The sequence below is a fragment of the Ovis canadensis genome, chromosome 1 (genome assembly GCF_042477335.2).
Source record: "Ovis canadensis isolate MfBH-ARS-UI-01 breed Bighorn chromosome 1, ARS-UI_OviCan_v2, whole genome shotgun sequence".
Taxonomy (NCBI): domain Eukaryota; kingdom Metazoa; phylum Chordata; class Mammalia; order Artiodactyla; family Bovidae; genus Ovis; species Ovis canadensis.
In genome coordinates, this window is record NC_091245.1 from 254,732,916 (window position 1) to 254,746,635 (window position 13,720).

Here is a 13,720-nt window from a genome sequence, read left to right on the forward strand (position 1 = left end):
ATCAAACATAGCTTTTTCAGATAGTTTCTTTCATTCAGTAATATGTATTTATGGTTCATCCATATCTTTTTATGGCTTGATGGCTCATTTTTTTTTAGTTATGAATAATATTCTATTGTTTATATAAACAGATTATTTATTCCCTTTCCTACTAAAGGATATTTTGTTTGCTTTCTATGTGTGACAATTATGAATAAAGCTACTATAAATTTTCATGTGCAGGATTTTGTGTAAAAATAACTTTTAATTCCTTTGGATGAATACCAAGGAGTGAAATTGCTGAATCATATGGTATGCATATGTTTAGTTTTGAAAGAAACTGCTGAACTATCTTCCAACATGGCTGTACCATTTTGCATTCCCACCAAATGAATGAAAGTTCTTGTTCCAGATACTTGTCAGCATTTGGTGTTATTAATATTTTGGATTTAGGTCATCATAATAGGTGACTTTTTCAGATTGTTTTAGCCATTCTGGATTCTTAGCATTTTTTACATGAATATTAAGATTAATTTGTCAGTTTCTACTACTGATAGATTTTCTCCATTTTTGTTTATCTGGAAATAATTTTTTCTTAACTTTTGAAGAATAATTTCATTGGATATAGAATTTTGGTTGTCAGTCTTTTTTTTTCTTTTAGCACTTTGAATATGTCATCCCACTGGATTCTGGTACCTGTGTTTCTGATGAGAAGTCAGCTGTTAATATTATTGTGAATCCCATGTATGTGGTAATCACTTTCCTCTTGCTGTTTTCAAGATTATCTCTGTTTTTAGCTTTTGACAATGATGTGTCCAGATGTGGGTCAATTTTATTCTACTTGAAGTATATTGAACATTTTGAATGTGCAGATTAATAGTTTCCACCAAATTTAGGAAGTTTTAAGCCATTACTTCTTCAAATATTTCTTATGTTCTTCTTTTTCTTCTCTCCTTCTGAAATTCTCATGTGTATGTGAGATGGCATGCCTGATGGTGTCCCTGAAGTCTTTGAGCCTCTATTTATTTATGTCATTCTTTTCATTGTTATTTCCCAGACTGGATATTCTTAATTGACCTGCCTTCAGTTTACTATTTTTTTCTTCTGTGGTCTCATATCTGCTGTTGAGCCCCTCTAGTGAATTTTAAAATTTTAGTTATTGTACTTTTCAACTCTAGAATTTCTATTTGGCTCTTTTTTTTTTAAGGATAAGTTCTGTCTTCTAATTGATATTCTCTATTTGGTGAAACATCATTATTATTATATTTTCTTTAATTCTTTAGATATAATTTTCTTTAGGTATTTGAACATATTCATGCTAGTTGATTTAAAAAACCTTGCCTGGAAAATTCAACTTCTACTTGTCCTTAGAGATAGTTTCTATTGATTGTTTGCCCAATCTTATCCCCACTTCTAATGTATTGGCCATAGTTTCAAGTTTCATTGCAGGTCTTGTTCATCTTTTATGGAAAACTGGACATTTTAAATAATATAAAGTGTCAACTCTGAAAATCAGACTCTACTACTACCCAGGTTTTAGTGTTGTTACTGTTATTATTGTTGTTGCTATTTATTTAGTGATTTGCCTTGGCTAATTCTGAAAGTCTGTGTTCTTTGCTGTTCACAGTCATCAGTTTGTTTACTTGGCAGGTAATAATTTGACAGAGATTTCCTTAAATACCTTGAATCAGTAAATCTCTTAGCCATTGCTAAAGGGTTCTTTATATGTGTTGAGCATGCTTTCAATACTTCAGTGAAGTTAGAATTTGTATGGAACCTCAAGTTAGCCAAAGGTGAGAATTTAGGGCCTCAGATTTTTCCTGAACTTCCACACAGCCCTATGCATGCAAACAGCCCTGTGCATGCAGGACAACCACATGTAGCTGTGATATTAAACAATGGCAGCTGTTATTTTGACAAGTGCCCTCTGGGTAGGACTGTTCACACAGTGTGAGTTCTGATTCAAGAAAAATAAAGACAAGCCCTGAGAATGGAAGTTTTCAACAAACTGTTAAGAGAAGTCTAATAGTGACAGTTCTCTGGGGGAAGGGACTGTTGGAAGCTCCAAACCAATTTGTGTACTTCCCCAGGGGCTGCTGGACTACCGATTCTCACAGCTCTGTATTTGTGAGGCTATCAGCTTTCATAGCTACCACAGAGCTGGGGAGAGAGGCATTGGAGTAGTTTAAACATTATGAGGTTTGCTGTTCTTACAGAGATTCAGTCATTGAGTCTTGAATTAATATTCCTCAGGCTATTGCAAGCCTGTAGTTAATTTTCAGAATTCTGGAAAAGTTGATTTGATTTTGACAGTTTTTACCAATGTTCTCATTGCTTTGATAGAGCAGATTTTTGGAGGTCTCTACTTCAGCCTTCTTGAGGTCAAGTCCTATATCATTCCCTTTTGCTGTTGTCCATCAGCATTACAATTAACCAAGCACATTGTTGACTGGAATAATTTCAAAAATAATCCGCTATTTTAAAAATATTTTTCTTGTAGTAAATACAATTTTTAAAGCTACCTCTCTTTCTCTCAGGCTTACAAAGAGGTCAGTGGCATGTCAAAGGAGTATTAAAGGTCATAGATGTTTGGAGAAACACGTGCTTACACGGTGATAGAAAACAGTAAGATTATAACACACCAGAAAGGTAGTCACTCTGGTTAAAAGGGGGAAAATGTAAGAAAAAATAGGTTTATAAGGCCTTCTTTATTTTGAATACTTTTGTCAAGTGGTTGCTGCATTATCAAATGACATGAATTTTAAGACAAATTATTAAATGTCTAAACACTTGGCATGAAATCAGTGAAAGAGTAGCTTCAGGACTTTACTCTCTAAATAACTTGCAGACTAAAAGAATTTGTAAAATATATAAGCATACACTCAACAGAGTGGAAAGGCAACCCATCAAATGGAGGAAAATGTTTAAAAATCACAATGATAGTAAGAGATTAATAGAGAACATATACAAAAAGTCCTATAACTCTGCAACAACAGTAACGACAACAACAACAAAAATAGCTTGGTTAAAATATTGGCAATAGACTTGAACAGACATTTGTCCAAAGAAGATACACAAATGTGCAAAAAATATTTACAAAGATGCTTAACATTATTAATTATTATGGAAATGCAAAGCAAAACCACAGTAAGATACCCCCTCACACTCCTAGGATGGCTACTGTTATAAATTAAATCATGTCCTCTTCTCCAAATTCAGATTGGATCCCTAGTCCCCCTCCCCTAGTACCTTAGAATGTGATTGTACTGGGGACAGGGCCTTTAATAAGGTAACTAAGGTTAACCAAATTCTTAAAGATGGAGCATTAATCCAACAGGACTTGTGTGCTTATAAGAAGAGAAAGAGAAACCAGAGATGCACACATACAGAGAAAGTCATGTGAGGACATAGCAGAAATGTGGCCATTTGCAAGCCAAAGTGAGAATCCTCAAGAGAAACTAAATCTGTTGAGATCTTAATCTTGGACTTCCAGTCCCCAAAATTTTGAAAAAATAAACTTTTGTTGATAGAGTTACCCAGTCTTCGGGGTTATGGAACTATGTTACAGCCAGGTGGTGCAGTGGTAAAGAATCTGCCTGTTAAAGCAGGAGACATAGGAGATGAGGGTTTGATCCCTGGGTTAGGAAGATTTCCCTGGAGAAGGAAATGGCAACCTACTCCAGTATTCTTGCCTGGAAATTCCATGGACAGAGGAGCCTGGCAGGCTATAGTCCATGGGGTCACAAAGAGGTGGGCATGACTGAGTGACTGAGAATGAGCAAACTAATGTAACTGCTATCAAAAACAAGGTTAAGTGCTAAGTCGCTTCAGTCATGTCCAACTCCTTGTGACCCCATGGACTGCAGCCCACCAGGCTCCTCCATCTATGGGATTTTCCAGGCAAGAGTACTGGAGTGGGTTGCCATTGCCTTCTCCACTAGCACCACCTGGAAGCCGAAAGTCACCAAAAATAACAAGTATTGGTGAAGATATAAAGAAATTGAAGCACTGTTTCTGTGAATGAAAAGTGATGCAGCCACTACCATAATGGAAAACAGTCTGGTGTTTCCTCAAAAAACAAAACAAACCAAAAAAAAAAACCACCTAGATTTTCCAAATGATCCAACAATTCCTCTTTGAGGCATGTTCCCAAAAGAACTGAAAATTGAAAACAGAGTCTCAAAGAGATACTTGTACACCTGTTCATAGCAGCATTATTTACAATAGCCAAAATGTGGAAGCAACCCAAGTGTCCATCAAAGGATTAATGGGTAAACAAAATGTGATATATATGTACAATGAAACTTGATTCATATTTAAAAAGAAAGGAAATTTTGACACATGCTAAAACTTGGATGAACCTTGAGGACACTATGCTGAGTGAAATAAACCAGACACAAAATACATATACTGTATTATTCTACTATATGAGGTACCTAGAGTAGTCAAACTCAGAGAGATAGAAAGTAGAGTAGTGGTTGCCAGAGGCTGGCAGGAAGGTGATGGGGAGTTGTTGTTTAATGGGTATAGGGTTTCTTTTGCAATATGGAAAAACTTTTGGAGTTTGGTTACGTAAGAATGTGAATGTGCTTGATTAACACTACTGAACTGCACATTTAAAAATGATTAAGATGTTCAGTTTTATGTTGCATGCGGGTATAATAATGATGAAGTGTAGAGATTTAAGGGAGGAACTTCTGCATTGGGATGCATGGGTTCATATGCACTGAGTAGTAGTGCTTTTTAGCAGCAGGGAAATGAGATAAGATAAAGGCAGACAGTGTTCAGAGGAGAGTGTTGAGTTTGGGTGTTCCCAGATGGTGCCACGAGTCGAGGAAGTAAAAGGCCTGATTCTGGACAAGGTGGGCAATATTTTAAAAATTGATCATTTCTGTTGTCATTTTACTTTTGTCACGTGGGAAAAATACAGTAGAAAGTGAGACAACGTGAACCCCCATCCAGGCAGAAAGGGCGAGCATTAATGAAAATTCTTTCATAAGACCCATCCTTTCAGCTAGAGTCTAATTACATGAGTTTATTGATCACACACATTCTGCTATCCACATCTACTCATTTGCACACTTCAAATGAAGAGAGTAGCCAGGGAACTCTGTCCAGGGCAATGAGAAAACCACTGCCATGACACTCAGATAGCATCTCACACTTGTCATTGGGAGTCTTCTGCCATCTGTCCAAGGGAACAATCTGACAGAGCACACAGGATGAAATTTTGCTAGCTTCTGTCTTTAGATAAGGACGCTATCACTGGCTGAACATATTTTATGTATAACCTACCAGCTGCAAAGACCACTCAAGCATCATGTTTAAATATATTTGATAGTATCTTGGATTCCTGTTAACTCTTACCAGTGTGTCTGGGCTTTAAAAATCATATAATAATATTCAATAGCTGCTCAGGTTAAAAACAAAAACATGTATGATCAGTGATTGTTTCATAGGGGTAAGGAGGAACTTGTATGTTGAGCAGGAAGATGGGGGTAGAAATGGATGGTGTTTGTGCACAGAGACTATTAAGGGAACATAGTATAATTCATCTCTTTTCTCTGTCTCCTGAAATCAAATGGGATCAGATATGAGGATGCCTCAGTATTTCAAAGCTTTTCTGTTCTCTGTAGCTCATCTAAACTCTCACTGTTGGTTGATTTCAAGAGTAATTCTCATAGTTTAGACTACTTTGAATTAGGCCAGTTTCAGTGTTTAGAAAACTTAAAATTTAAATTCAGGCTTATTTGTAGTAATAAGCTTATTCTGGTTTCTTGTTATTATAGTCAAGAATTTGTACAAATTAATGGTAAATTTTATGTCACATGTTGTTGTTTAGTTGCTAAGTCATGTCCAACTCTTTTGCCATCCCATGGACTGTAGCCTGCCAGGCTCCTCTGTCCTTGGAATTTCCTAGGCAAGGATACTGGAGTGGTTTGTCATTTTCTTCTCCAGGGGATCTCCATGACCCAGGGATTGAACCGACATCTCCCACATTGGCAGGCAGATTCTTTACCACTGAGCCACCTGGAAAGCCCTATACATCTCAACCTAAGGCCTTAGAAATGTCAGGATCCTCCAAAGGCAATAGCATAGTATAACTTTGTCCTGAAATCACCTTGGATACTTTATCAATAATAATAACAGTGAAAGAATGATTCTTCACCATTGGTGTAGTGTTTTTTCCCTTTCATGCCTCAAAGATGTGTGTATTTGCTAGCAATAAGAAAATTCTTTAATAGCACTGTAGCAGTTATTAAAATCAGGAAATCTAACACTGATACATTATTATATAATTCATAGCCTATATTCAAATTTAATCAGTTGACCCCAAATGTCCTTTTTGTCCCAAAATTTTCCTATGAGGTTCTTTTTCCTGGTTCAGATATTTTTCATGTCTTTTATTTTGGGGGGCTCCAAAATCACTGCAGATGGTGACTGCAGCCATGAAATTAAAAGATGCTTACTCCTTGGAAGAAAAGTTATGACCAACCTAGATAGTATATTCAAAAGCAGAGACATTACTTTGCTGACTAAGGTCCGTCTAGTCAAGGCTATGGTTTTTCCAGTAGTCATGTATGGATGTGAGAGATGGACTGTGAAGAAGGCTGAGCGCCAAAGAATTGATGGTTTTGAACTGTGGTGTTGGAGAAGACTCTTGAGAGTCCCTTGGACTGCAAGGAGATCCAACCAGTCCATTCTGAAGGAGATCAGCCCTGGGATTTCTTTGGAAGGAATGATGCTAAAGCTGAAGCTCCAGTACTTTGGCCACCTCATGCGAAGAGTTGACTCATTGGAAAAGACTCTGATTCTGGGAAGGATTGGGGGCAGGAGGAAAAGGGGATGACTGAGAATGAGATGGCAGGATGGCATCACGGACTCGATGGACGTGAGTCTGAGTGAACTCTGGGAGATGGTGATGGACAGGGAGGCCTGGCGTGCTGTGATTCATGGGGTCACAGGGAGTCGGACACGACTGAGCAACTGAACTGAACTGAAGATCACTTTTACATGGAACAGCTCCTTTAGATTTCCTTCATTGTCTTGATACATTTTTGCAGAGTACAGTTAGTTTTGCGAAGTATCCCTCAATTTGATTGTGTCTATTTCCTCATGATCAGATTCAGGTTTTTAATCTTGGGCAAGAAGGCTGTAGACAGGAGGCTGAATCCTTCTCAGTGCATTATATTAGGAAATACATGATTTCAGTTTGTTCCAATATTAATAGTGTTAGCGTTGATCACCTTATTTGGGTTATGTCTCCCAGGTTTCTCTACTTTAAATTGCTATTCCCCTTTTGCAAATAATATGTAATTTGTGGGGAGGTAGTCAGCAATTATGTGAGTATCTCATCAAACTTTCACCCAGTACTATTTGTATTTTGTATGTATGTTGTAGGTGAGTTATGTTTCTCAATCTTGTAGAAGTGGCCCTCTGTAGGAGATATCCTATGCACCCTCGCAGTCCACTTTCCTCACATAACCCAAGGGCCAGGAGCCACCTAGTCCCAGGATAGGGTCTGAACTGCATTTTCAAACTCTGCAGGCTATAGGATCTTAGTTTTCTTGCTTCTGGTGTTTTCTCCCCAGTGGGTGAGGCTGGTCTAGAGGTTTGTACAGGCATCTGGGGGAAGGGGCCAGCGCCTGCCCACTTGTGGGTAGAGTTTGGTCTTGGCCCTCTGGTAGGCAGGGTCATGTCTAGAGGTGGCTGTGGGCTCAGGAAATCCTTAGGCAACCTTTCTGCTGATGGGTGAGGTTGTGTCCTTGCCTAATAGGTGACTTGACCTGAGACATCCCAGCACTGGGGTCTTCAAGATTTTGGGTGGGGTGAGAGATCTTGGTCCCAGTAGCCCAAAATATTGGCTCTTTCTGAAGTCATGTCCTAGGCATTCAGCAAAGTCTTTTCACTGGCTGATCAGAACTTGAACAACTCCCAGCCTTAAGTGTGTTCTGGGAATAGTTCAGCTTTCAGCTCCCTAGTAGGGTTTTTCTCAGCCTCATAGTTGTTGTTGCTGTTCAATTGCTAAGTTATGTCTGATTCTTTGCAACCCAAGCACGGCAACATGCCAGTCCTGCAGCACTCCCCTGCCCTGAACTATTTCTGAGAGTTTGCTCATAGAGTTTCACCTTATATTACAGCTCAGTATTAAATAGCAATCAAGGGAACCAACTGTGGTTATTTCTGGAGTTCTTCAATTTTTCATTTCTCACCTTTCCAATACTATGACTCACACATTCCTAACACCTTCAGTTCAGTTCAGTTCAGTTGCTGAGTCGTGTCCGACTCTTTGTGACCCCATGAATCGCAGCACGCCAGGCCTCCCTGTCCATCACCATCTCCCGGAATTCATTCAAACTCATGTCCATCGAGTCGGTGATGCCATCCAGCCATCTCATCCTCGGTCGTCCCCTTCTCCTCCTGACCCCAATCCATCCCAGCATCAGAGTCTCTTCCAATGAGTCAACTCTTCGCACGAGGTGGCCAAAGTACTGGAGCTTCAGCTTTAGCATCATTTCTTCCAAAGAAATCCCAGGGCTGATCTACTTCAGAATGGAATGGTTGGATCTCCTTGTAGTCCAAGGGACTGCCAAGAGTCTTCTCCAACACCACAGTTCAAAAGCATCAATTCTTCAGCACTCAGCCTTCTTCACAGTCCAACTCTCACATCCATACATGACCACTGGAAAAACCATAGCCTTGACTAGACAGACCTTAGTCGGCAAAGTAATGTCTCTGCTTTTGAATATACTATCTAGGTTGGCCATAACTTTTCTTCCAAAGAGTAAGCGTCTTTTAATTTCACGGCTGCAGTCACCATCTCCACTGATTCTGGAGCCCCAAAAAATAAAGTCTGACACTGTTTCTACTGTTTCCCCATCTATTTCCCATGGAGTGATGGGACCAGATGCCATGACCTTCGTTTTCTGAATGTTGAGCTTTAAGACAACTTTTTCACTCTCCTCTTTCACTTTCATCAAGAGGCGCTTTAGTTCCTCTTCACTTTCTGCCATAAGGGTGGTGTCATCTGCATATCTGAGGTTATTGATATTTCTCCCGGCAATCTTGATTCCAGCTTGTGTTTCTTCCAGTCCAGCATTTCTCATGATGTACTCTGCATAGAGGTTAAATAAGCAGGGTGTCAATATACAGCCTTGATGTACTCCTTTTCCTATTTGGAACCACTCTGTTGTTCCCTGTCCACTTCTAACTCTTGCTTCCTGACCTGCATACAGATTTCTCAGGAGGCAGGTTAGGTGGTCTGGTATTCCCATCTCTTTCAGAATTTTCCACAGTTTCTTGTGATCCACACAGTCAAAGGCTTTGGCATAGTCCATAAAGCAGAAATAGATGCTTTTCTGGAACTCTTGCTTTTTCCATGATCCAGCGGATGTTGGCAATTTGATCTCTGGTTCCTCTGCCTTTTCTAAAACCAGCTTGAACGTCAGGGAGTTCACGGTTCACATATTGCTGAAGCCTGGCTTGGAGAATTTTGAGCATTACTTTACTAGCATGTGAGATGAGTGCAAGTGCGCGGTAGTTTGAGCATTCTTTGGCATTGCTTTTCTTTGGAATTGGAATGAAAACTGACCTTTTCCAGTCCTGTGGCCACTGCTGAGTTTTCCAAACTTGCTGGCATATTGAGTGCAGCACTTTCACAGCATCATCTTTCAGGATGAAATAGCTCAACTGGAATGCCATCACCTCCAAAAGCTTTGTTCATAGTGATGCTTTCTAAGGCCCACTTGACTTCACATTCCAAGATGTCTGGCTCTAGGTTAGTGATCACATCATCATGATTATCTGGGTCATGAATATCTTTTTTATACAGTTCTTCTGTGTATTCTTGCCACCTCTTCTTAATATCTTCTGCTTCTGTTAGGTCCAGATCATTTCTGTCCTTTATCAAGCCCATCTTTGACATGAAATATTCCCTTGGTATCTCTAATTTTCTTGAAGAGATATCTAGTCTTTCCCATTCTGTTCTTTTCCTCTATTTCTTTGCACTGATTGCTGAAGAAGGCTTTCTTATCTCTTCTTGCTATTCTTTGGAACTCTGCATTCAGATGGGTATATCTTTCCTTTTCTGCTTTGCTTTTCGCCTCTCTTCTTTTCACAGCTATTTGTAAGGCCTCCCCAGACAGCCATTTTGCTTTTTTGCGTTTCTTTTCCATGGGGATGGTCTTGATCCCTGTCTCCTGTACAATGTCACGAACCTCATTCCATAGTTCATCAGGCACTCTATCTATAGGATCTAAACCCTTAAATCTATTTCTCACTTCCACTGTATAATCATAAGGGATTTGATTTAGGTCCTACCTGAATGGTCTAGCGGTTTTCCCTACTTTCCTCAATTCAAGTCTGAATTTGGTAATAAGGAGTTCATGATCTGAGCCGCAGTCAGCTCCCGGTCTTGTTTTGTTGGCTGTACAGAGCTTCTCCATCTTTTGCTGCAGAGAATATAATCAATCTGATTTCGGTGTTGACCATCTGGTGATGTCCATGTGTAGAGTCTTCTCTTGTGTTGTTGGAAGAGGGTGTTTGCTATGACCAGTGCATTTTCTTGGCAAAACTCTATTAGTCTTTGCCCTGCTACATTCTGCATTCCAAGGCCAAATTTGCCTGTTACTCCAGGTGTTTCTTGACTTCCTACTTTTGCATTCCAGTCCCCTATAATGAAAAGGACATCTTTTTTGGGTGTTAGTTCTAAAAGATCTTGTTGGTCTTCATAAAACCGTTCAACTTCAGCTTCTTCAGCATTACTGGTTGGGGCACAGACTTGGATAACTGTGATATTGAATGGTTTGCCTTGGAGATGAACAGAGATCATTCTGTCGTTTTTGAGACTGCATCCACGTACTGCATTTTGGACTCTTGTTGACCATGATGGCTACTCCATTTCTTCTGAGGGATTCCTGCCCACAGTAGTAGATATAATGGTCATCTGAATTAAATTCCCCCATTCCAGTCCATTTTAGTTCACTGATTCCTAGAATGTCAATGTTCACTCTTGCCATCTCTTGTTTGACCACTTCCAATTTGCCTTGATTCATGGACCTGACGTTCCAGCTTCCTATGCAATATTGCTCTTTACAGCATCGGACCTTGCCTCTATCACCAGTCACATCCACAGCTGGATATTGTTTTTGCTTTGGTTCCATCCTTTCATTATTTCTAGAGTTATTTCTCCACTGATCTCTTGTAGCATATTGAGCACCTACTGACCTGGGGAGTTCCTCTTTCAGTACCCTATCATTTTGTCTTTTCATACTGTTCATGGGATTCTCAAGGCAAGAATTCTGAAGTGGTTTGCCATTCCTTTCTCCAGTGGACCACATTCTATCAGACCTCTCCACCATGACCCGCTCGTCTTGGATTGCCCCACGGGCATGGCTTAGTTTCATCAAGTTAGACAGGCTGTGTTCCTAGTGTGATTAGATTGACTTGTTTTCTGTGAGTATGGTTTCAGTGTGTCTGCCCTCTGATGCCCTCTTGCAACACCTACCATCTTACTTGGGTTTCTCTTACCTTGGGCGTGGGGTATCTCTTCATGGCTGCTCCAGCAAAGTGTAGCCACTGCTCCTTACCTTGGATGAGGGGCAGAGGAACCAGAGATCAAATTGCCAACATCCGCTGGATCATGGAAAAAGCAAGAGAGTTCCAGAAAAACATCTATTTCTGCTTTATTGACTATGCCAAAGCCTTTGACTGTGTGGATCACAAGAAACTGGAAAATTCTTAGAGAGATGGGAATATCAGACCACCTGACCTGCCTCTTGAGAAATATGTGTGCATGTCACGAATCAACAGTTAGAACTGGACATGGAACAACAGACTGGTTCCAAATAGGAAAAGGAGTACGTCAAGGCTGTATATTGTCACCCTGCTTATTTAACTTATATGCAGAGTACATCATGAGAAACGCTGGGATGGAAGAAGCACAAGCTAGAATCAAGATTGCCAGAGAAATATCAATAACCTCAGATAGGCAGATAACACCGCCCTTATGGCAGAAAGTGAAGAGGAGCTCAGAAGCCTCTTGATGAAAGTGAAAGAGGAGAGTGAAAAGTTGGCTTAAAGCTCAACATTCAGAAAACGAAGACCATGGTACTAGTCCCACCACTTCATGGGAAATAGATGGGAAACAGTGGAAACAGTGTCAGACTTTATTTTGGGGGGCTCCAGAATCACTGAAGATGGTGACTGCAGCCGTGAAATTAAAAGACGCTTACTCCTTGGAAGAAAAGTTATGACCAACCTAGATAGCATATTGAAAAGCAGAGACATTACTTTGCTGACTAAGGTCCGTCTAGTCAAGGCTATGGTTTTCCCAGTAGCCATGTATGGATGTGACAGTTGGACTGTGAAGAAGGCTGAGTGCTCAAGAATTGATGCTTTTGAACTGTGGTGTTGGAGAAGACTCTTGAGAGTTCCTTGGACTGCAAGGAGATCCAACCAGCCCATTCTGAAGGATATCAGCCCTGGGATTTCTTTGGAAGGAATGATGCTAAAGCTGAAACTCCAGTACTTTGGCCACCTCATGCGAACAGTTGACTCATTGGGAAAGACTTTGATGCTGGGAGGGATTGGGGTCAGGAGGAGAAGGGGACAACTGAGAATGAGATGGCTGGATGGCATCACTGACTCGATGGACGTGAGTCTGAGTGAATTCCGGGAGATGGTGATGGACAGGGAGGCCTGGCGTGCTGCAATTCATGAAGTTGCAAAGAGTCGGACACAACTGAGCGACTGAACTAAACTGAAGTGTTATTTTTATATCTGATTTTTTTCCAGATTCAGATTTTCCTTAAAATCAATTCCAGATTATTCTTCTGAAAACTTGGTTTTCATTTGCTGTTGCCAAACCTTCAATGTCTTCCCTTTGCTCTCAACACATTCTTCCACTTCCTCAGTTACGTTTCTATACTTTCTATAATCTGGTCCTAAACACTGAGTTAATTACTACCTTTCTTAGATACTTTTAAGAAAATGTTTGAGTACAAATTAACCTGTCAGAATCATATCATAAATACTTCTTTCTCTGTATTTCAGTACCTTTTTAAACATGCATAAATGTTTAATGTATCATGTACATAGTGTACCTCTTTTAGCAAGAGCTTTCTTTATAGAAGCCTAGTGCCTTGTACAATATGTGGACATGGTTGGTATTCCATGAGTAATTTTCTTTCTTTGAGAGAGGGGATCCTGGACCCTAGACAACATTAAAATGTTTATAAGAATGAAGGGGTACTGAGAAGATTAGAATAGAATGGAGGATATAGCAGCAGACAACAGCTGAAGATACACTATTGTCCCTTCAAAGTTTTTCCAAAAGTAAATTCATTTTTCAGGCTGTGCTTCTCTAGTGGTGCATTGTTTAAAGCCATCAAACTGTGAGTTGGACAGCTGAGGAGGGTGAAGAAACTAATAATTTTAAGATCACTTACAGTCTAGTTGGGAATCTAAACACACACAAATAAAAATGAATGTGCCATTTATTTCATTCAACTGCCTTTCCTCCACCTCTTCCACTTCTCAAATGATCCTTTTAATTTTGGTGGAGTGTTGAGTTAAATATCATCTATCTGACAAGTCAAGACCATTTATCTTAAACACTGAAAGAATAATGAGAAAGTTATTTAACCTTTCATAAGAAAGTTTTGCATAGAAAAAGAGTCATCTTACTTAATATGGTAACTTTTCACTAAATTTAATAAATTGGTTTATAGTCTCAATAATT